Raw genomic sequence first — 24,848 nt, 5'->3', positions numbered from 1 at the left:
TGTCATCATACAATCATCTTCAAGAAACAAGGCTACTGGAACACAGCTGTACAGTTTCCGGTACTTCCCTCTAGCCACTCCAATATACCATAAACTAAAAATGGATACCTACATAATGCATAAGAATAACCTCCAGAATAACCTCTCAACTTTGTTTGAAATCTTTCAGCCACAGAAACTTTATTTTTTCTCATTTCTCTCTTCCCCCTTTTGATCAAGAAGATTTTCTCAATCCCTTGATGCCAGGTCCTGGCTCATCCTGGGATTTCTGTTGCACTTGCCAGAGAGATATCCCACGTAGTAAGGGGGGCGGGGGAGCAGTGAGTTCACTTGTCATATCAGCTTAGAAAGAGAGACCACATCTGAGCAATAAAAAAGGTTCTGTAGGGGTGACTCTTAGGCCTAATTTTAAGTAGGCTTAGCATATCCTTTGCAGAATAAGTTTAATAAGGGCAAACCCCAAGATCAAGGGTTCGGCCTATTGATTTGGTTGTCTCCACTTCTTGTGAGAATATTAGAAATTCTCCAAAGGGCAAGTTGAATATTTCCTCCTCCCCCCCCCCCCCCCCCCAGTGCCCCAAGGGGACCTTGCACATACTTCTCTATTTACTGCCCAGATTACCTGGGGATATATCGGGGCATCATACTAACCTGGACAAACCAACAAAGCCTCATGTCATATTCAAGATTCAGTTTAGGATGTTCACCTAAACTGACCATACAAATTAAATTAGGAAATGCACTACCTGAAATATAAATTTTTCACCAAGTAAACACCTCTCCCTTTGGTCTCACACAGAAGTCGAAGTTTTAAAATATTGACGATATCATCCTTTACCCTGTATTCTGATTTACCTTAGTTCTATCCAAATCGGCTCCATTCATACCTCTACCCAAAGTCAGATCCCTTTTCCAACTTTTTAAATGGTTCCTGTATGGGGTACTGCTGACTTTCATAGTTTCAAGGAGCAGAAGTTATTGACCTAAGAAAAGAAAAGTTTGGAAGAATTAGAAAGTTAAGTGGTACAAGGAAATTAAAGGCTAGTTTGGAAATAATAACCAAATGTAATAGTGTAGAGTTTAAAACTTGAAAAGGTAAGACCTTTGGTAAAACAACAACATCAACAAATACACACATACACACACAGGTACCATACATATCAGCTTGAACAATTGCATGAAAAGCTGTAAGTGAAAGTGATTTTTAGAAAGTTTAAATATAAGAAGGTAAGCAGAAACGTTATCACTCAGCTTGACCAGACACACTGATGTAATATTTAGGTATGTCTTAGACAGTTGATTAGACACATTTTAGGTTTATAAGAAGGAGCCGACATCACTCCAGAAAATAAAAAAGAAAAAATTCATACATACTGTATCCCTTACCCCCTCTTCATGGACCTCTAGTATTTCCATCTATCCAATTTATTTTAGCCTTTGTCCCCCCACTGACAAGCTCTTGATCTTGAGGTTTGCTCTTATGAAACTTATAACTGTACTAAAGAAGCTATGCCTACCCATAATAATGCCTAAGAGTTGCTTCCAGAGAACCTCTTTTGTTGCTCAGATATGGTCTCTCTCATTCTAAACCCAGCACTGCAAGAAAAATCATTCCCTGCCCCCGTACGTGGGACATGACGTCCAGGGATGTAAGTCTCCCCAGCAATGTGAGACATGACTCCTGTGGATGAGCCTGGCCCTGGTACCGTGGGATCGACAATGCTTTCCTGGCCAAAAGGGAGAAAAGAAATGTAACAAAATAATGCATCAGTGGTTAAAAGATTTCAAACAGAGTTGAGAGGCTATTCTGGAGGCTACTCTTATGCAAGCTTCAGCTAGTAATATTGCTAATTGCCATGATATGCCAAGCCCCAACCAACGGTATTCCTGTAAACCCCAAAGAATACCTTGAGCTCTATCTGAGACTCTATAAAAAGTTTCAGTCACTAAATTTATTTTTCAGAAACCTAAAACCTCCTGTTTGTTCCTAGGCCAGATAAGCCCTGAAATCCAGGGTTACCAGTCTCTCCAAGAACACCAGTTGCATCCCTCTACCCTATAATGTTGACACTCCTTTTCAACATGAATAAGTTAGAATGACCATTGCCCAAATATCCTTAAAGAATGGGAGAAGGATGAAAGAAGAAGGAGGAGATGTCTCAGAGAAGATAGGATTTAACAAATAAGTATGACTAATGAGTCATTATAGTGGTATTTTTTTTTCAGCCTCCAGTGTCTTAGAGCACCTAAAAGAAATCACCTGAAATTGTGCAACTGTAACCCATGCCATACTGTGAAATTAAACTACTTTTCAAATGTGCTTTGAAATTTATCACTTTTTTTGTATATATGTTATATTTCACAATTAAAAAAAAAAAGGTTAAAAATTTAAAAAGGAGGAGGAGGAGCCTAGTGTTGGCTTGTGTGGGTTTGGTTTTGCAGAACAGCCTGCTGTGTGGTCTCCTCTGTCAAGCCATCCCACACACTCCATCACTAGCTAATCTTACCAAAATGGGCCTTTAATCACTATAAGACCTTCAGTGCGTTTCCATGTCTTACTAAATCAGCTCTGAACTCTGCCTTGTTTTTGAGCTCCACCCTACCTATTTAACCTTCCTCTTAGTACTCCCCAGGTTCCACTCCTCTCTCAGTCCTGTCTATCCAAGCTTTTGCCCAAGATGCTGCCTTTGAAATATATGCTGTCTCCTGTCGGACTCGCCAAATACCACCCTACCTTCAGGGTCAAGCCTACATTTCAATTACACCAGGGATCTTTCTTGATTGCCCCTTTCTTTGAAACCCTAAAACAATGGCTCAATTTTCTTCTGCCATGTAATAGTCTCTATTTGTTTATACATATCAGTGAATAGAGGAAAGAGAAGAAAGAAATTAATAACAAAGAAAAAAGTGTCAAGAAAAATTAGAGTCGAGAGAAAAAGCACCCATTTTAGATTCTGATATGGAGGTGGGTGTTGGGAGATGGATGGAGAGGACATGCGCCAGGGGATAAGAGTGGTTCCAGAAACCTTTGACGCAGGAAAGGAAGTACGGTCAGTTATAATGAGCACTGTACTTTCCAAGTCCCTTGACACTAACATCTTAAATTCTGCAGTATTATAAGGAATAAGAAATTCACTTCATGCATGTTCCAGATAACAGAAGTTTTTGCAAATTCTCAGGCCCCACTCCAGACCTACCTTATCAGAAACTCGGGGTGGGCCCAGCAATCCATGTTTCAATAAGCACTCCAGGTGGTTCAGGTGCACAGTAATGTTAGAGAACCACTAATATGCACAGAAACTTTTAAAAAATGATACATTATATGAAAATGCTTCTATAATGTATTACATACTTCCTTGCCTTCTGGAACAGACTGTACTACATACAAAGTGCTCCTTCCTGGTGGGGCCAGAGTCACCATGATAAACATCACTTCTTGCCCAGGTACACTGTAACAATTGGCACACCCAAGGGAGAACACTCAGACACCATACTGCCAGGGACGCTGTCCACCTGAGCGCCTCATTATGGGCAACTGACGGCACCCATAAGTTTGGGTCCACTAGCTCTGCTCAGTACCTATAACAACACTGTGCAGAGGCATTCTGGTGTCATATTCCAATGTCTTTTTACTAAAGAAGTAGTGGAAACTCTTAAGTAACTCTTTTCTTAAGTGGATTTCACTTCTTATATTATCCAGGATTCACTGAATCTCCTCCAAGTATCACAGTGTTCTTGTCACATACCAGTTTGCCCAGGAACAACTACTTCCCCTTTTGAAAGAATTCTCAAAATCTGCATCTGAAATTGCTCAAAGGTCAGGTTTTTAATAAGACATCTCACAAACCAATGACTGTGGGGCTTAGCTTTACTTGAATATATTGTGCTGAACTTATTGCCATCCTCATACTAGTTGAAATTAGCTTCTCTTTCCCCATTTGCAGCTTTTTGTTTGTTTCAGACCAATGGCAGCCAGCCTCAGGATCACAGTCTTCGAGAAGAAAGCATCACCTTGATGACACCTTAATTTAGACTTTTTTTCTAGCTTCAAAACAATGAGCTAATAAATTCCCATTGTCTAAGCATGTTATTTGCTTTGGCAGCCAGAAGACGAAAACATCATGAATCCAAGAGTAAAAATATATGAAAATTTGAAAGATAGTTCTAAAAATGACTTTCAGAGGAGTTATATCAATGTTTCCCAGACATGGATGATGGAATCTTTTTAAAGATACCATTAAAGAGAAGGAAATTTCTCTTTACTTTGGATTTCCTAAGGTCCTAAGACATCCTCACAAGACAGTCACCATTAGAAGAACTTCAAGCATTTCTCTTCAGATGCTGACCTTATACAGTTTTCTTTTTCAATTCAATTTTAAGACTCTAACTGAAAACTCGCTTTTGACCTAGTTTCTCAGTACGTATGAAATCACAGAACTTACAGTCTTACTATGATATTTGTAAAGGCTCTGTTCTTTTTTTTTTTATTGAAAACAAGAGTCAAGAATCATGTGAATCAATGTAACTGTGTGATTGTGAAAACCTTGTGTCTGATGTTCCTTTTATCTACCTTATCAGCAGATGAGTAAAACATACGGAATAAAAATAAATAATAGGGGGAACAAATGTTAAAATAAATTTAGATTGAAATGCTAGCGATCAATGAAAGGGATGGGTAAGGGGTATGGTATGTATGCATTTTTTCTGGTTTTTTTTCTGTCTTTTTATTTCTTTTTCTGAATTGATGCAAATGTTCTAAGAAATGATCATGATGATGAATGCAACTATGTGATGATATTGTGAATTACTGATTATATATGCAGAATGGAATGATCATATGTTAAGGATGTTTGTGCTTGTTCATTGTTACATTTTTTAAAAAATTAATAAAAGAAAAAACAAACAAAAAAGGATCGTGTGAATATATTTGATAAAATTGCATTTAAAAAGAAAGTCAAGAGTCTTAAAATCAGAAGGAAAGACAATTCTGAGTGAATCAACCCCTGCTTGTATAATAGAGCTTGGTGTCTTGTGGTATCTATCTCTGTATTCTGAGACATCTCTTTGCTCATAGAAAAGCACTATTATTTACTGGGAGTCAAGAGGCTCCCTTACCATGTGCGCAGTCCTGGCCTTCATTTCTAAGACAGTCGAATTTCAAAAGTTAACCATTTAAACTTTTATGTGGCCTGGGAATTCATGTTTTAAAAGACTACCTCAATTCTCAGCCCATGCACCCCACCCCCACCCTGAAAAAAAAAACCACACACACAGAAAACAACTACCTTAAGCCCTCAATCTTGGGGCCTACCATTATGAAGCTTACTCCTGAACAGGAGAAGCTAAGCCTACTTACAATTACGCCTAAGGGTCACCACCAGAAAACCTCTTTTGTTGCTCAGATGTGGTCTCTCTCTAAGCCAATGCTGCAAAAAAAAACTCACTATCTTCTTGTTACATGGGACATGACTCCCAGGGATGAGCCTGGCCCTGGCACCATGGGATTGAGAATGTCTTCTTAACCAAAGAGGGAAAATAAATGCAACAAAATAAAGTTTCAGTGGCTGAGAGATTTCAAATAGAATTGAGAAGTCATTCTGGAGGTTATTCTTACACATTATAGAGATATTCCTTTTTAGTTTCATATAATATTCTTTTTCTTTGGCTTTTATAAAGGGGATTTATTAGATTACACATTTACAGTTCTAAGGCCATGGAAATGTCCAAATTAAGGCATTAACAAGAGTATACCTTCACCTGATAATGTCCAGGGTCTTTCTGTCAGCTCAGAAGGCATATGGCTGACATTTCCTTGTCCTTTGCTCCCGGATATTGTTGCTTTCAGTATCTGATTCCAGTGGCTTACTATGTTGGCTCTCCAAGCATCTCCAAACAGCTGTGTCTATCTGCTCTCTAAATGAGTTCTGTGTTCTTTCTCTCTCAGTGAGCTTCTTTAAGAACTCCAGTAAACTACTTAAGACCCACCTAGAATGAGTGGGTTCACAACTCCATGAACATAATCTAATTTAAAGGTCCTACCCTAAATGGCAGGTCTGCCTCCACATGATTGAATTAAGATTAAAAGACCATGGCTTTTCTGGGGTACATAACAGTTTCAAACCAGCACACCAGTTATATATTTGCAAATATCTTTGGCCATTCCCTACATGGGACATGACATCCAGGGGTGAAAGTCTCCCTGGAGATGTGGGAGAGGACTCCCAGGGATGAATCCAGACCTGGCATTGTGGAATCAACAATTACATCCTGACCAAATGGGGGAAAAGAAGTATAATTAATAAAGTATCAGTGGCAGAGAGAGTTCAAATAGTGTCGCGTAAGCACCTCTGGAGGTTGCTCTTATACAAGCTTCAGTTAGACCTTGCTACCTATCATACCCTGCCAACCCCCAACCGGGACCATTCTAGCCAATCCTAAAGAACACCTAAGGCAATATACAAGATTCCACAAGGGTTCCAGGTACTAGAGTAACTTGCCAGAAACCTACAACCTCCAGATGGGTCCCATAAGTCCTGAAACCTAGCCCAGCCTCTCCAGAACATCAGATAGTTCCATCTTCCTACCCCATATTAGTGACAGACACTTCCAATATAAAAAATTTAGAACTGCCATAGCCCAAACACCCCTAAAGAGAAGGATGGAAAGATCAAAGGTGATGGTGGAATTACACATAGAAGATTAGGACTTAACAAATGAATATGAATGCTGAATCATTAAATTGATATCTCTTTTAGTCTCTGGTATTTTAGAGCAGCTAGAAGTAAAAACCTAAAATTGTGAAATTGTAACCCATGTCAAAGTCTGAAATATGTTCTACAACTAATTGTGGTGCTCTGCTTGGAAATTTATAGCTTTTTTTTGTATATATGTTATTGTTCACAAAAAAAAGAAGGGGAAAAAAAGTCAATTGTGATAATAAAAAAGTATTTAAGCCCTCTAGCCTCCTATATTCTGGAGCAACTAGAAGGAAAAATATGAGAGGATCATATGGTAGCCCATGACAAACTCTGGATCTGTCCTGTAACCACTTTTTGAAAAGTGCTTTAAAAGCTATTGCTTTTTTATTTCTTTGCTTTGTACATATGTTATACTATACAATAAACAAAGTTAAAAAAAAAATTCCTTTGGCCATTACATGGCTTGTCTTTTCCTTCTCTTCATAGTGTTATTTGATGAATAGAAACTCATAACATTAAATAGTCCAAATTATCAATCTTTTCCTTAATTCAGTGCTTTTTATACTCTTTAAGAACTCTTTTCACACCCCATCTGGGTACTTTGAAAGGGGATAATGAATAATTATTTTTCCTCAGAAGGTTTACTCACTGTTGTTTGTTTGCAAGTAATAAGAAATTAACATGGGGGTAAGTCTCTTTTGGGGGTTCAAGGACACTTGGATTTATACAAACTCAGAATGGTTTGTTTCCTTAAAGAAATTTTGTCTGAGAAGCAGGCATTTTCTGTAGTCATTTAATCTATCAATGCCATCTTCTCTACCTGAGTCCTGCAGAAATCAGACATCTTCAGTCGATATTTAGATTGTTTGATCTTCCTCCCAAGAAATAAGGGCAGGTGGAAAGGATTTTGCTTATCCAGAACAAGTCCTATATTTAGGTCCTCTTTCACCATCAGTGGGGTGCAAGAGACAGCACTGCCCTCGCTGCCTCACCATGGTGTGTGCCTTCCACTAGTGGTTTGGATTCTCAGCTGATACTGCATCGGACTGGCTCCTGAGACCTCTGGTTAAAGGTGACCACATGCCTTGTGTCTGATGGGCTTTAGAGGCTCTGGTATCCTCCACCTTTAAACAAGTTGTGTGCTGTTGACCTAGTTACGGTGTTTTGGTATTATTGGCAGCCAGTAAATTGCTATTTCTGCATGCTGTGGTTACTGTTGTCCAGGCCCCCACACTTGCAGCAGGCCGCGTGGGGCCCATCCCTGGCTAAGCTTGCTGGTGTCAGGAAGGGACACAGAAATCCACTTCTCCAAGATCTGGGGTTTGTGCAGGCCAATTGCTAATCACAATTTTGATAAGCTACTTTGGATCACCAGGGACCTGGCTCTGAGAAGGGTCCTTGTTCCAGCCCACCCCAGATGAGAGCAGCAGAAGAGACTTAGAGACGCGAGCCCTCCTCAGCTAAGTGTGAGGACAGCTGAAGAACTGCATTTGCTGGGCAGGTCAAAAAAGCACAGCTTTGGGGAGCCATAAAAGAAGCCCCTGGTTCCTTCCTGGTCCCTCCCTCATCCCCTCTCCAGAGCAGTTTGGAGCTGGCTAGAGCTGCCTTTGCAAGTAGATGGCCTTGTTTCAGCACTGAAATACTGAAATGGGAAAATCCTCTCCAGCATGCCCCTTCCCCATCCCAGAATTTGCCCTCCATGCCCATATAATATTCTTGATATGATAAAATCATGGACAAAATTTTTAATTTAGAGATGTCAGATATTGAGAAAAAGGGAAATAGGGTGTAAGATATGCAGGAGCTCTCTGTACTCTTTGCCACTTTCTTATAGATCTAAAATCTTCTTAAAATATATATATGCATATATATATATTTTAAGGTTCTAACTTACCAGGTGCTTATAATGTATTTAAAAAACAGAAATCATAGAGGAGAAATACTCCATACAGATTTACTAGAAGAGAAAAAAATTGTTACTTATTATTTGCTTTAGTTATTATAAACTTTCTTTATAAAAAATAGCTCTGTGACTACACTAATAATTGTTGTAAATGATGAACGATGATAGAGAAATAAAAGAGAGTAAGAGGCAAGGTCAGAGATTAGGATGAAGGCTGAGGAAGCCCAATTGTGAGTTCAGAAGTTGCTGAGCAGGCCTAGCAAGCTCAGAGAGCTCACAGCAAGGCTGGGCAACCTGCTCAGCCTCATTTCCTGGCACCTCCCATCTTGACCAACACTGTGTCCCAGTGGCATTGAGCTCAGTAATCCAGAAAGGGAAATTTTGATGTATAAGGGAAGTTATAAAAATCTGAGAATATAGAATATAGAGACTCCCTCTCTACATCCCAGACTATCCAGAACTGTCTGTGTCAAAATCTGGGCATCGATGAGGGTGAAAAGCTAAGCTACTTAGGGAAAAATTCAAGTCAGATTCTATATTCCCTTTCCCCTCCAGGAGCTCACCGTGGTGCTGGCCAATTTTTCTCAGATGAAAGATGTTCAGATACATACAAACTGCAGAGTCATTTTCCCTTTCATGGATGGTGGTGCTGATTCATATCCATAACCTACCTGAAAAATTACTCCCATCAATAACACAGATTTTAATAGATCCCTGTAGACTAAGTAACCATATATAGTACTGTAGATGAAATGAAAATACTTAAATAAGAATTAAAAACTTAGCTTAAACTTACTTTCACATTAGGAACTGATAATCATAAAATTGATCATTAAAAAAACTCTTAGCTGGTTTTATTCTCATATCAGTCCAGTGAGGCAGATAGAACACATATTATTTCCATTTTATAGATGAGAAAACATGACAGTCTGATAAGTAAATTGTTGAAGGGCATGCAACCTGTAAGTAGCTGAGCCAGATTTAGAAATTTAAACCCAGGTCATCTGGCTTCAAATTTTGACTCTACCTACCATTCCATGTAGTTTTCTATGCTGGCCACTCTATATGCTCAGTCTGCCTGGCACTGCCAGGTCCCTTCATAAGCTCCAAGCTTGCAGCTTGAATGAGGTGAAGGTAGATTCTGGGTATGTTCTGGAAATAAGTTGTGGCTTTCACACTGGCAGGGGAGCTTAACCTTACATCTCTCACTGTCATCACCATATGTTGCCAAGTGATGAGAATTGGCCTTTTTCACAGCGATATTTCACAAAAGGAATGGGTTCTAGGTAACATGGAGGAGTTTTCTTCCACAGCATTTAAAACATCTCCACTGACATGACATGATCTCTGAAATTCTGAGATTTGCCTTAAAATAATCCAGCAGGACACAGAAAGAAAAGGGAAGATGGATGAAATAGGGAATGGTCATATACTGATAAAATCTGAAGCTAAGGGATAGGTGCATGAGGCTTGATTATATGATTTCCTCTACTTATGTATAAGTTTGCAAATTTACATACTAAAATATATAAATAGCAATAAATAACTTCAAGCCTCCCTGGGTGAACAAAAGTTATCTAAAGTTTAAAGAGTTAGGGTAGGCTAAACAATTTTAACATATAGACCTTAAAAGATAACCACACCCAACACAATAAGAGCATATTTCTCCCCAACAAAATATGTCAGGGTAGGTTTTCCAGCCTGGAGGCATGGAGGTTCCGTGAGGTCATTCACTTAGCCTGATGGAGGTTCTACCATCTTCAGTATGTGGCTTGCGTGTTACTCTGCCTGTCACCATCCCAGCCAATGGAGAGGAGGAAAGGAACACGATATCCAGGCTCTTGAAAGCACAGTCCAGAAGTGGTACATACTTACTCCACTCACATGTTATTAGCAGGAGCTTAGTCAGATGAAACACCTAGCTGCAAAAGAGACTTACTGGGAAATGTGATTCCTAATTGGACAGGCATCAATCATCCTGCTAGAGCTGCTGTGGAAGACACAGAGAACAGATTTTGGTGCTAAACTAGCTGTCTCTGCCACGCAATCTGGCAGACTTGGCCATTAACATAGACTGAGGACAATTTTTCATAAAGCTTGTGAAATTTCACAGCCTCTTACACGTTTAGGCCTCTGCGAAGGCCCTGAGAGAAGCCTGTATTAGTTACCTATTGTTGTATAACAAATTACTCCAAAACTTGCCAGCTTAAAACAACAAACATTATCTAACACAGTTTAAGAGTCAGGAATCTGGGAGTGATTCAGTTGGATGGTTCTGGCTCAGGATATCTCATGAGGTTGCAGTCAGCTGTTGGCCAAGCCGTGGTTATCTGAAGGCTTGACTGGGCCTGGAAGATTCATTTCCAAGATGGCTCACAATGAGGAATTGTATTAAGTGATCCATAAGGACACTTTCAGCCAGCTCTTGAAGTCTATGATTTAATGATATGTCTCTCTATGCCTTAAATTCCTCAACCATAAAATGTGGGTAATAGTCCCTACTTTCTAGAGTTGTAGAGATGATGAAGTAAGTAGCTTACATAAAGTGCCTAGCATTTTATTGTTAGCCATTCTTATTGTTTTATCCCTGAAAAGTGACCAGCCTCAGAAAACCTATTTGAATGCTTTTACAGTGTCACAGTAGTTTGTAATTTCAATTTTCACCTCAGATGATAGTATACATTTCTATAAATTGGAAAAGGACAAAATGAAGTGATATTGAGATTATAGAACAACAGGAACTCTATGTATTACTAATAAGAGTATGAATTAAAATTACTTTGGTAAAATACTTGGAAATTTATATACTTAAGCTAAATATATATGTATCCTTTGAGGCAGCAAACCCTCTCTGAATATAAACCCAAAAGATATCAGTGCTTAAGTCCACCAAAAGACACGTACAAGGATATTTATAATTTCTTTATTAATAATAGACAAAACTTGAAACAACCCCAATGTCCTCCAACAGTAGAATGAAATAAATATAGCAATGAAGAAAAACCAATATTACCAACATGGTGTTGATTAAAAGAAGCCAAGCATTACAAAATGCATAATTTATGATTCCATTATAAGATGTTCAAAATTGATAAAGGTCAGAGTGGATATTACCTTTAAGGTGATACTGCCTGAAAGAAGGGTTCAGGAATTCTGCTGGAGTGCTGGAAAAGTTCCACATATTGATCAGTGTAGTGGTTATACAGGTGTGAAAAGCAACATGTAAAACTCGGTCAAACTTAAGATTTGTACATTTTATTGTAAGTTGCACCTCAATAAAACTTTTTTTAAAGATGTTAATGGTATAAAGAAATACACTACTGGTATCACTGATGTAGGGTAAAAGGCTTAACATTGATTAGATCTGTACAACTCTGTTTCGTTTTAGCTAATATCCTTGAAAATTAAGGTCACTAGGCAGCAATTAATGAACAATTATTTGTCACCCCTGTATTATATACAACCCTATTCATTATCTCAACTATTCATTTATTTCAGAAATAATTGAATAAATAGTACAATTCTAGGAAATGGGACCATTAACTATGAACAAAATTGATGAAGCTCTTGCTAAGATTTTTAGGACAAGATAGAAAATTAAATCAGTAGCCCAGTAAGTGCATGTCACAAATACTATGATAGGGGAAGTAGAAGGTACTTCCTACTATTGGAGCACATAGTAGGGGCAACAACCCAGAAAGGAAAGACTTCTAAGAAAAATAGACGCCGAAACTAATAACTTTCAAATAGTAGTTGCCTTTTATTTCACAGACCAAAGGGAATATGGCATATTCTAGGACCTTAGAGAAGCTGGACATAAAATGTGTTGAAGAGGGAGCTAGGAAGTATCATAAGTGATGCTAGAGAAGTCAATCCATGAAGGGCCCTGTTTTAGTTCATAAGATGCCAGAATGTAATATACCAGAAATGGAACAGCTTTTAAAAAGGAAATTTATTAAGTTGCAAATTCACAGTTCTAAGGCCGTGAAAATGTCCAAATTAAGGCATTGAAGGAAAGATACCTTGGTTCAAGAAGGCTGATGATATTCGGGGTTTCTTTCTCAGCTGGGAGGGCACATGGTGATGTCTGCTAGCTTTCTCTCATCTCATAAGGCTTACTGCAGGACTGTTTTCCTTCTGCTCTGAAGGTCTCTGCTTTTTTTTTTTCAAAATGGTTCCCTCTTAAAGGGCTCCAGTAAGCAACCCCACCTTGAATGAGTGGAGACATATCTATATGGAAACTACCTGTTCTAGTTTGTTAGTTGCCGGAATGCAACACACCAGAGACAGATTGGCTTTTAATGAAAGGGGATTTATTTCATTAGTTCTTCAGAGGAAAGGCAGCTAACTTCCATCTGAAGTTCTTTCTTACATGGGAAGGCTCAAGGTAATCTCTGCTGGCCTTCTCTCCAGGTCTCTGGGTTCCAACAACTTTCCCCAGGGTGATTCCTTTCTGCATCTCCAAAGGCCTGGGCTGAGCTGCAAGTGTTGAGATGAGGTATGCCAAGCTGCTTGGGCTGTGCTACATTGAGCTCTCTCATTTAAGCACCAGCCAATTAAGTCAAACGTCATTCATTGCAGCAGGCATGCCTTCTAGCCGACTGCAAATGTTATCAGCAACAGATGAGGTTCACATGCCATTGGCTCATGTCCACAGCAACAAAACTAGGTGCCTTCACCTGGCCAAGTTGACAACTGAATCTAACTACCACACTACCTAATCAAAAGATTACCACCCACTCTAGCCTCCTATATCCTGGAGCAGTTAGAAGGAAAAATATGAGAGGATTGTATGGTAGCTGTGCTGTTTTGAAAGGATGTATGTCCTCTAGAAAAGGCATGTTTTAATCTAAATTCCATTTCATAAAGGTAGAATAATCCCTATTCAATACTGTATGTTTGAAAGTGTAACAGATCATCTCCCTGGAGATGGATTTAATCAAGAGTGGTTGTTAAGCTGGATTAGGTGACAACATGTCTCCACCCGTTTGGGTGGGTCTTGATAAATTTCTGGAGTCCTATAAAAGAGGAAACATTGTGGAGAAAGGAGATTCAGAGAGAGCAGAGCAGAACAACATAGCCACGAGAAGCAGAGTCCACCAGCCAGCGACCTTTGGAGATGAAGAAGGAAAATGTCTCCTGGGGAGCTTCATGAAACAGGAAGCCAGGAGAAGAAGCTAGCAGATGATGCCATGTTCTCCACGTGTCCTTCCAGATGAGAGGGGAACCCTGACCGTGTTCACCATGTGCCTTTCTAGATGAGAGAGAAACTCTGACTGGGTTCGCCATGTGCCTTCTCACTTGAGAGAGAGACCCTGAACTTCATCGGCCTTCTTGAATCAAGGTATCTTTCCCTGGATGCCTTAGATTGGACAGGTCTGTAGACTTGATTTAATTGGGATTTTCTCAGCCTTAGAACTTTAAATTAGCAATTTATTAAATTTCCCTTTTTAAAAGCCATTCTGTTTCTGGTATATTGCACTCTGGCAGCTAGCAAACTAGAACAGTAGCCCATGACAAACTCTGGGATCTATCCTGTAACCACTTTTTGAAAAGTATTTTGAAAACTATTGCTTTGTATATATGTTATACTATATAACATATTAAAAAGTTGAAAAAAAAAGGTTACCACCCACAATTGGGTGGCCACATCTCCATGGAAACAATAAAAAAAACTCCCACCCAGCAATATTAATGGGATTGAATGACATGGCTTTTCTGGGGTACAATGACGTGTTCAAACTGGCATAGGTCCAAACCTTGAAAAAGGGATTAGATGTTATTCCATGGACAGGAAAAGGCATGATCTGACATATGGTTTAGATTTATTAGTCTTTCTTCAGAGTGAAGAATGAATTAGGGGAGGCAAGATTGGAGGCAGGGAGATTGGAGGCTTTTGCAGTAAACTAGACTGGAGATAATGGTATCTGAGACTAAGAAAGTAGAGGTGACTTAAGAAATATTTAAAAAGTAGAAATGGTGAGACTTTAAGACTGGTTGGCTGAGCAAAAGAAGAGTCGGTGTTCATGCACAGTTTCTGGCCTGAGCAACTTTATGGACATTGGTGCCATTCCCCGAGGTAGGGAATACAGTAGAAGAGTAGTGTGCCTGTTTGAATCTGCTGTGTACCCCAGAAAAGTCAAAGCCAAGTTCTTTAGTTCTCATTCAGTATTGCTGGGTGGGAGCTTTTTTTATATATATATTTATACCTGTATGGTAGTGGTCACATTGCCTTCTTTTTCTGTGTGACTATCCTGTTATTATGGCACCATTTGTGGAATTTTTTTGTTTGTTTGTTTGTTTTGGTAGGGGACTGCATGGGCCAGGAATCGAGCCTGGGTCTTCTGCATGGCAGGCAAGAATTCTACCACCGAACTACCCTCGCACCGCCCCCAGTAGAAGCTGTTTGATTGTGCCCATGGAGATGTGACCCACCCAATTGTGGGTGGTAGCTTTTGATTAGATGGTTTCCATACAGATGTATCTCTACCCCATTCAAGATGGGGGTTGCTTACTGGAGCCCTTCAAGAGGGAACCATTTTGGAAAAAGCTTTAGAGCTACAAGAGCAACCAGAGCCCACGCAGCCTTTGGAGATGAAGAAGGAAAATGCCCCTGGGGGAGCTTCATGAAACAAGAAGCCTAGAGAGAAAGGTAGCAGATGTCGCCATATTCGCTGTGTGCCTTTCCAGTTGACAGAGAAACCCTAAATGTCATTGGCCTTCTTGAATCAAGGTATCTTCCCCTGGATGACATAAAGTAGACATTTCTATAGCCTTGCTTTAATTTAGGCATTTTTATGGCCTTAGAAAATTTAAACTTGCAACTTAATAAATTCCCCTTTTTAAAAGCCGTGCTCTTTCTGGTATATTGGATTCCTGTATCTTGGAACTAAAACCAGTAATTTGCTAGTTTGGGAGATTTTGAGGAAGGTGAGAGGAGGAAGCAGGTGAGTTTTGCTTGGTCTGTGCTATGTTTAAAATGTTTATAAGACGTTGAAGTAAAGATATTCAGAATGCAGTTGGTGCTCAAGATAGGTAATTCTCTTATAAGTTTGGAAAGCAATATTGTATAGATATTAATTATAGCTATAGGAGTAGAGAAACTCTAAAACAACTGTTGACTAAAATGTAGAGTAAGAAGAGAAGCAAATTCAGTGTAGAACATTGAGGAACATTCATATATAAAGGATCAGCAGCAGAGAAAGGGGTTCCTCAAAGAATATTGAGAGGAACAGAGAGGAAGGAAGGAATGAAGACAAAAGAAGGGAGATTTTGGGGGATTAAATATTAGGAGGGAACAGAGTCAAATGCTGCTAAGAGGTTACATCAGGGAAATTTTAGTGACCTTAACAAAAGCAGTGGCAGAAGAGATAGGTGCCAAATTTCAGTGGTCAAGGTATAAATGGGAGATGATGTGGTTAATATGTCTGATTCCTAAACATTTGACTTTCCCCCACAAATTAGGGAATCCCATTATTTTTGCCATTGACTAGTTTAGAAACATTTTAGTTAATGTCCTATTTTTAGACAACAGTGTATAGTCTCACAAGCCTAAGTAGAAAGGGATTTATTATAGAGTATTGGTTAAACTGACAGGATGCCTGAGAAGGCTAAGGAACCAAGCTTGGACATTTTACAACCACTGATAACACTGCCAGGTGAAGTGACCAACCATATATGTGACCTTTCCAGCAGATATGATGTCCCTGGTAACTGAATCCCAACACTCTAGAATGTGGTCACCAGAACCTCTCCAACAGCTGTAGGGGGAAAAACAAAAGCCTCCACAACAGTGCTTGCCAAAAGAACTGCATGGTCCCTGCCTCCTGATGCTGCCTTCTGACTGCCTATTCTGGCAGGGGTGTAACTGTTTTTCAGAAAGCATGAGTAACCCTAGCTACACTTCAAGAGTCTGGAAATTATAGTCTTTAGCTTTCCAGATTCCAAAGCCCAGAAAGACATGCTACAATGTGATTGGGATGATGTGGAATGAGCCAATTGGTCATATCTGCCACTCTCAATCCTTTTGGCTACACAGCATCCATTCACCCTTCTTCCCAAACTTGAATTTTCAAACCACAGCAATTGCACCAAAATGTTTCCACTTCTCATAATGCAATTATCCCTTGAACAAAAGAAGTTAAATCCATTCTGTCCCTGAACAGGACACAGAATCTCATCAATAACTGCATTTATCTTTGGGTAGTTTTCATTCCTATTCTGGTTGAGTCACAATTCAGTATTGATATCTTGGAATCTATGGACTAAATTATGAAGTTAAATGCTGAATGACCAGGGCAGGGGAGAAAAGAACATGGCAAGGAAGAAAGTAAGATAACTGCAGGCCATGAGGCTGACGCTGAGGTTGGTGACTTACCTCCTCATTCCATGCTTTCCTTGCCCCTGTCAGAAGCACCAATGGTTGGAATCATTTACCTGATGGAATGACCCAAACCTTCCTTCCTAAGAGGTCTGACTCCTTCATGACCCTGACATGTATGTTTCTGAGATTTTTCCATTGGCTTTTACTACTGGACGTGATAGTAAAAGGCATAGGATGACCTAGGTTCCAAATATTTGTATTCTTGCCTTCAATGTGTGGTACAAACCCTAAGTCCCCATATAAAATCAGAATTAAACACCCAGCCAATAAATCACCTTCTTCTGTTCCTTGTTCGTGAGGCATGAGAAGTCCAAAATGATCAGGTGTTAGTCTCAACCTCCTATTCAATGTAGCTACTTTTTGTGTCTACTGATGGAATCATTTCTCCCTTGGAAAAGAAAAATGCTAGACCAAGAGAGTTAAAAGTTGCCAGGACAGGAAGCAAAAATCTTGAGTATGGCTCTTAGGTTTATTTTGAAAAACACCACTCCTGCCTTACATCCATTGTTTCTTGAACTTACGTATAATTGCAGCCATGGAAGAATTAAATTTACTGCACCCAGATTGATAGCATTGCAACTTTAAAAAGTGGTGTTCAACAGCTGGTATTTTTTTTTAAATATTTTTATTGAGAAATCTTCACACACATATAGTCCATATATGGTATACAATCAATGGCTCACAATATCATCACATAGTTGTGTATTCATCACCATGATCATTTTTAGAACATTTGGATCATTCCAGAAAAAGAAATAAAAAGAAAAAAGAAAGACTTATACAACCCATACACCCCACCCTCTCATTGATCCACAGTATTTCAATCTACCCAATTTTTACCTTTTATCTCCCACTATTATTTGCTTTTCTTTATAATTTTTTTCTTTTTTTACTCATTTGTCCATATCTTGGATAAAAAGAGCATCAGACACAAGGTTTTCACAATCATATGGTCACATTGTAAAAGCTATATAGTTATACAGTTGTCTTCAAGAGTCAAGGCGACTAAAACACAGCTCAACAGATTCAGGTACTTCCCTCCAGCCACTCCAATACACCATAAACTAAAAAGGGATATCTATACAATACACAAGAATAACTCCAGGATAACCTCTCAACTCTATCTGAAATCTGTCAGCCACTGAAACTATCTTGTTTCATTTCTCTTCCCCCTTTTGGTCAAGAAGGCTTTCTCTATCCCATGATGCCAAATCTCAGTTTATCTCAGGAGTCCTGTCCCTTAAATGAAGTAACCGCATCAAAAATACTACTTAAAATGAGTTCACATCTCAGGAATGTATTAAATTTAAGAACATGTTTTTCTGGGGTACACACTGCTCCAAACCACCAGACTCCTCCCTCTGGACCCCAAAAGACAAATAATTTCTACATGCAAAATACATTCATGCCATCACAACATCCCAAAAGCTTAAGTCCTTTCAGAAACAATGCTTAGTACAAAGTCTGCTCAGAATCAATTGTGGGCCTTGTGTCTGATGCTCCTTTTATCTAGGGTATGGAGAGATGAGTAAAAAATATGGTGTGCTGGTTTGAAAGGAAGTATGCCCCCTAAGAAAAGCCATGTTTTAATATAAATCCCATTTCATAAAGGTAGAATAATCTCTATTCAATACTGTATGTTTGAAACTGTAATGAGATTATCTCCCTGGATGATGTGATTTAGTCAAGAGTGGTTGTTACACTGGATTAGGGGATGACATGTCTCCACCCGTTTGAGTGGGTCTTGATTAGTTTCTGAAGTCCTATAAAAGAAGAATGAGATTCAGAGAGATTCAGAGAGAGCAACACTACGAAGCAGAGAGTCCACCAGCCAGCGACCTTTGGAGATGAAGAAGGAAGACACCTCCTGGGGAGCTTCATGAAATAGAAAGCCAGGAGAGAAAGCTAGCAGATGACGCTGTGTTCACCATGTGCCCTTCCAGCTGAGAGAGAAGCCCTGACTGTGTTCGCCAAGTGCCTTCTCACTTGAGAGAGAAACCCTGAACTTCATCGGCCTTCTTGAACCAAGGTATCTTTCCCTGGATGCCTTTGATTGGACATTTCTATAGACTTGTTTTAATTGGGACATTTTCTCGGCCTTAGAACTGTAACCTTGCAACTTATTAAATTCCCCTTGTTAAAAGCCATTCCATTTTTGGTATATTGCATTCCGGCAGCTAGCAAACTAGAACATATGGATTAAAAAATAAACAAATAATAGGGGGGACAAAGGTTGAAATAAATTGGGTAGATGGAAATCCTAGTGGTCAATGAGAGGGAAGGGTAAGGGGTATGGTATGTTTGCTGGTTTGAAATGATGTATGGACCCTAGAAAAGCCATGTTTTAATCCTAATCCCATTTTGTAAAGACAGCCACTTCTTCTAATCCCTATTTAGCATTGTATGTTTGAAACTGTAATCAGATCATCCTGGAGATGTGATTTCATCAAGAGTGGTTGTTAAGCTGGATTAGGTGATGACATGTCTACACCCATTTGGGTGGGTCTTGATTGGTTTACTGGAGTCCTATAAAAGAGGAGACATTTTGGAGAATGGGAGATTCAGAGAGAGCAAAGCAGAACAACATAGCCACGAGAAGCATGGAGCCCACAAGCCAGCTACCTTTGGAGATGAATAAGGAAAATGCCTCCCAGGGAGCGTCATGAAACTGGAAGCCAGGAGAGAAAGCTGGCAAATAACGCTGTGCTCACTATGTGCCCTTCCAGCTGAGAGAGAAACTGTGACCCTGTTCACCATGTGCCTTCTCAGTTGAGAGAGAAACCCTGAACTTCATCAGTCTTCTTGAACCAAGGTATCTTTCCCTGGATACCTTTGATTGGACATTTCTATTGACTTGTTCTAACTGGGACATTTTCTTGGCCTTAGAACAGTAAAGTAGCAACTTATTAAATTCCCCTTTTAAAAAGCCATTCCATTCCTGGTATATTGCATCCCAGCAGCTAGCAAACTAGAACAGTATATATGAGTTTTTTTCTTTTTCTTTATTTCCGTTTTCGGAGTGATGCAAATATTCTAAAAAATGATCATGGTGATAAATACACAGCTATAATGATGATATTATGAACCATTGACTGTACACCATATATGGAATGTTTGTATGATAAGATTTATCAATAAAATTTTTAAAAAAAAATCAGTTATGGGTGTGGCCTGGCCTGGGGTACAATTATTCATTGTCTGTAGACCTGTGGAACCTAGAGAATAAGTTATCTGCTTCCAATATACCATGGAGGGATAGGCATGGGACACACATTCCCATTCCCATAGGGATAAATTGGAAAGAAAACAGGGGTTCTGGTCCTAAACAATTCCGAAACACAGCAGGGCATACTCCATTAGATTTTAAGATCTGAGAGTGATCTGGAACAATTTCTGTTCTTTAGGCCTGATGAAGTAGCAGCCTCACCCCTTCCAAGTGCTTACACAGCAGCTGTGTTCTCCTCAAACACTGGAGTGAAGGCTTCACCCTCTCCAGACATTGAGATGGCAGTCAGGCTCTCTGCAAATAACTGGAATACTGGCTCCACATTGTTAGAGCACTGAGGTGGCAGCACTCTTCCTGAACAACAGGGTGGAAGGCCTGCCTTCTCCTAGTGTTGGGGCAGACTTAACCTCTCCATACACATAGGTGGATCTACTCTCTTGGCCCAAGAAGATGCTGGTTCAGACCTCAGCTTCCACAGTTCTGCCTTTGAAGTGATTTTCCTTCAATTTGTCCCTTCTCTGTCCCACTGGCTGGCAGTGGGTCCACTCAAAATATTATGCAAAGAACTTGTTGGTTTTGCTTGTAATTCACAGGAGTCCAAACCATCAAAAAGAGCTTTCCACAGATCCTCCCTGGCTAACTGATTCCCAAACCTGATTTCCATGGCAATTGCTGACTGGTTCCATGTTCAATTAAACCCTCAGCTGGAGTGCTATTCTTTGGGGACTCACTTTCTGGAAGCTCAGAATTTTCCAAACCATCAATTTCTGGTTTCTTTGTGCCCAGGAGTTCAGTTCTCAGCTTATTCCTTTCCTCTTGCATTTTACTATACGCTACAAGAGAAACCAAGCTGAACTTTGCACACTTAGTTTGGAAATTTCCTCAGCTAAATATCCAAATTCATCACTCTTGCGTTCTGCCTTCCTTCCAACATCAGAACTCAAGTTAACCAAATCATCTGCCACTTTAAACAAGGATTGCCTTCCCTCCAATTTCCAGTGCTGCATTCATCATTTTCTTCTAAGGCCTCATTGGAAGTACCTTTAGTATCCATGCTTCCACCAACAGTCTCTTCAAAGCAATCTAGGCCTTTTCTATCAAATGCCTCACAATTCTTCCATCCTCTACCATTACCCAATCCCAAAGCCATTTCTACAATTTTGGTATTTGCAATAGCAGCACCCCTCTCTGGTACAAAAATCTATTTTACTTTCCTAGGCTGCTCAAGCAAATACTATGAAATGGGTTGGCCTAAACAATGGGAATTTATTAACTTACAGTTTGAGGCTAAAAGAAAGTCTCAATCAACGCATCATCAAGATGATGCTTTCTTCCTGAAGAATGGTGTTCTGAGGCTGGCTGCTGGTGATCTTGGCTCCTCTGTCACATGACAATGCACATGGTGGCATCTCCTGGTCTCTTCCTTCTCTTCCAGGTTCCATTGCTCTAACTTCTTGCTTCCTGTACCTTTCTCTCTGTCTGCCTGAATTTTACTCCACTTATAAAGGACTCCATTAGTAATATTAAGACCCATCCTGATTGAGGTGAGCTGCACCTTAAGTGAAGTGACCTCATCAAAAGTTCCTACTTACAATGGGTTCACACCCACAGGAATGGATTAAATTTAAGAACATGTTTTTCGTGGGTACAGACAGCTTCAGGCTACCACAGATAACAGTGAATAAGCTAAAAATCTATGGATAGTCAGGTAAAAATTGGACAGGCAGGCAAAGTTAACCTATATCCACAATAAATATATATTATAGTGAGAAAAAATTGCTGTCCCCTCCATGACTTAAGGAGGCCTATGTAATAAACCTGGCACTAAACATCTGGCTGATTTTCCAGGAATGGGGGCTGGATCAGGGGCTCAGACCTGGTTGCTTTTACAGATATGTTAGGCACTCAGGAGTGGAAGTAACAAAGTAAGCATTGGTTGGGGAAGCTAATGTTGAACCTATACCTAATCTCCTTCCCTACTACCATATGGAACTTTTTAATGAGCCTATTGAACAAGCATTTAGATGCCAGGGGAAGGGTCATCTTGACCACCTAATTATTAAGAATCTCCTCTGCAGAAGGAATCCTTTAACAAGCATCCACATGGTACCGTTTTTCTCCTGCTCTGGGCCCAATCATATCTTCTCATCACAAATTTTCAATCTGTTCTTTCCATAACTTAACTTAGCTCTGCCTATGAGCACAGATCCATACATTGGTCATCTCCTTCTGTAAAAAATATACTATTAGTGTTCCTATGAGATAATGGGAGGTGAGGGGGATAAAAGCTTGTTAAATGTGAAAACCTTGATGATGATTACTTTTCCTCTGTGAGGTAGGAGGCAAGGTCATCTGCTGACGGTAAGGAAGAAAGTGACAGGGTCAGAGATTTGAGGAATTTAGGTTTGAAATAGCCACTTATGAGAGAGAATTGATTTTAAAAATAAAGAAAGGATTTGGAGGCAATTTTACAGGAACACAATTATATGTTTGTATGATTTTTCTCAAGCAGCCCTACTGTAAAACACTGAAGACACAGAAACCACCACAATATATAAAAATACAGCATGTTTACTACAACCTCAAGACTATTCATTTAATTGTTTAAAAATACTGGTTAGTTCATAAAATCAATTTGCTGGTATGCTAGTAAATCAAGGTTATCATTTAGATATTTGATTTTTTATAGTAGCCTTTGTCCAAGGCATAAGAGTAAAGTATAAAAATTATATTTTCCAGATAAGTATTATTTAGAACAACCATCTTTTAAAATCTGCCAAGTTGATGGATAGCAATGGTTGCCTCTAGGAAAGGAACTAGGTGGTTGAATGTCAAGATATATATTGTTTTGTACTTTTAAAATTTTATGCCTATACATAAAAATACCTATTCATTTTTTTAATACGTCAGCCTCACCTCACACAAGTACACCTCTCTGCAAGATGGTAAGAGGACAGTATCTGTGTAACTGTGGACCTTCTGCATATGAGGCCCAACCTATACCAAATTATTACTATTAGTGTTTTTCCAAGTCATTTGTGTGACATCAACCAACCTGAAGTATATTTACCAAAATCTATTTGATGGGAATATGGCTATCTCTTTGGTCATATTATGAATTACTTATTTTCCCCTATATCTTCCAAACTTTCTCTAATGTACATTTATTATATTATAATCATTAAAAATATTATAATTTTTGTCATGTATTCAATCATTCATTTACCCATATACTCAGTCAAGTTTTGTTGAGTGTTTTTTAATAGGTTCTAGAAAATCCTATGATGTGTGTCCTTGGAAATTCAGAGCTAAAAAGCGGAAGCCTGTAGCTGTCTTAATTTTTTTTGGAATAGAAAGAATATAAATAAGAAGTAATCCTTGCCTTCCAGGTATTTTCAAAACTGTTGAGGAGGGGTGCATGGGTGGTTCAGTGGTAGAAAATTGCCTTTCATGTGGGAGACCCGGGTTCGATTCCCAGACCATGCACCCCCCCCCCAAAAAAAAGTCAAAGAGATGGATAACTATTCAATAAATAGAATGATCTGAAAGCCATATATAATGAACGATGTGCTATGGAAGTATAGAAGAAGAAACATTGCATCCTCAGCATTTCACATATCAGTAGAAGTTTCACTGGGAAAAAAAAAAGGGCATTTGAGCAAAGTGTTGAAGGGGAATAGAATTTTAGAGAAGAAAAAGAGATGGAAAGTGTATTCCAGGTAAAGACAACAGCATAGACACAGGCATATAAACATGAATGTGCATGGCAAGTTTGGAAAAATAGTCAGTCCAGAGAGATTAGAATGCAGGGTACATGGAAATATTTAGTGGGAAAGGATGCCAGAAAGGAATGGACAGATCATTCATGACCTTGAAGAGTACATGAAGCATTCATGGGGGAGCCACTGGAAGTTTACAGGAAGATGTTATGTTTTAGGCAGTCTGATGACAGAAAGAGTCCAGGCTTTTCAGTTAAAAAGATCTGAAATTAAATCTTGTCTTTTACTCACTAGCACTGTAATTTGGAGGGAAGTCACTTAACTTCTCTGTTTCTCAATTTTCTTCATCTCAGACTAGAGTTGACAAATGACACACTCAACACTTGCATGACACATAGTAGATACTAAATAAATTATTGATATTTGTGCTGGTTTGAAGCTATTATGTTCCCCAGAAAAGCCATGCTCTTTTAATCCAACCTTGTGAGGACAGACCTATTGTGAAGTGGGACATTATGATTAGGTTGTTTCCATGGAAATGCAAACCACCCAAATGTGGGTGGGATATTTTGATTATGTTGTTTCCATGGAGATCTGACCCACCCAATTATGGGTGGTCAGGTGATCTTTTGATTAGATGGAGCTGTGATCCCACCCATTCAAGGCGGGTCTTGATCCACTTACTAAAGACTTTTAAGAGGAAGACCTTAAGAAGAAATCATGGATGTTTAGAGAGTCAACATAGACAGCAGAGAGGTGAAACCAAGACACAGATGTTTGGAGATGTAAGCTAAGAGATGAAACCCAGAGTGTGCCCTGGAGAAACTAAGTGAGGAGCCACAGATGCCTAGAGAAAAAGCCACTAGAAACAGGAGCTGAGAGAGCCATTTAAACCAGAACCCAGAAGAGAAGGCCAGCA

The 24,848-nt window shown here is 39.3% G+C and overlaps 1 long non-coding RNA gene across 1 annotated transcript; it reads right to left on the bottom strand.

Annotated features, from left to right (window-relative positions):
• Positions 1–210: 210 nt before the first annotated feature.
• Positions 211–24,355, bottom strand: LOC143682453 (uncharacterized). The gene is made up of 4 exons (XR_013175139.1): positions 24,221–24,355; positions 9,165–9,272; positions 856–983; positions 211–342 (listed from the first exon to the last, which is right to left on the bottom strand). It is a non-coding gene; the product is annotated as an uncharacterized LOC143682453 (long non-coding RNA).
• Between the last annotated feature and the right edge of the window lie 493 nt (positions 24,356–24,848).

Source organism: Tamandua tetradactyla, chromosome 5, assembly GCF_023851605.1.
Source record: "Tamandua tetradactyla isolate mTamTet1 chromosome 5, mTamTet1.pri, whole genome shotgun sequence".
Taxonomy (NCBI): domain Eukaryota; kingdom Metazoa; phylum Chordata; class Mammalia; order Pilosa; family Myrmecophagidae; genus Tamandua; species Tamandua tetradactyla.
The sequence above is the reverse complement of the archived record's forward strand: the minus strand, read 5'-3'. Positions and strand labels throughout refer to the sequence as shown.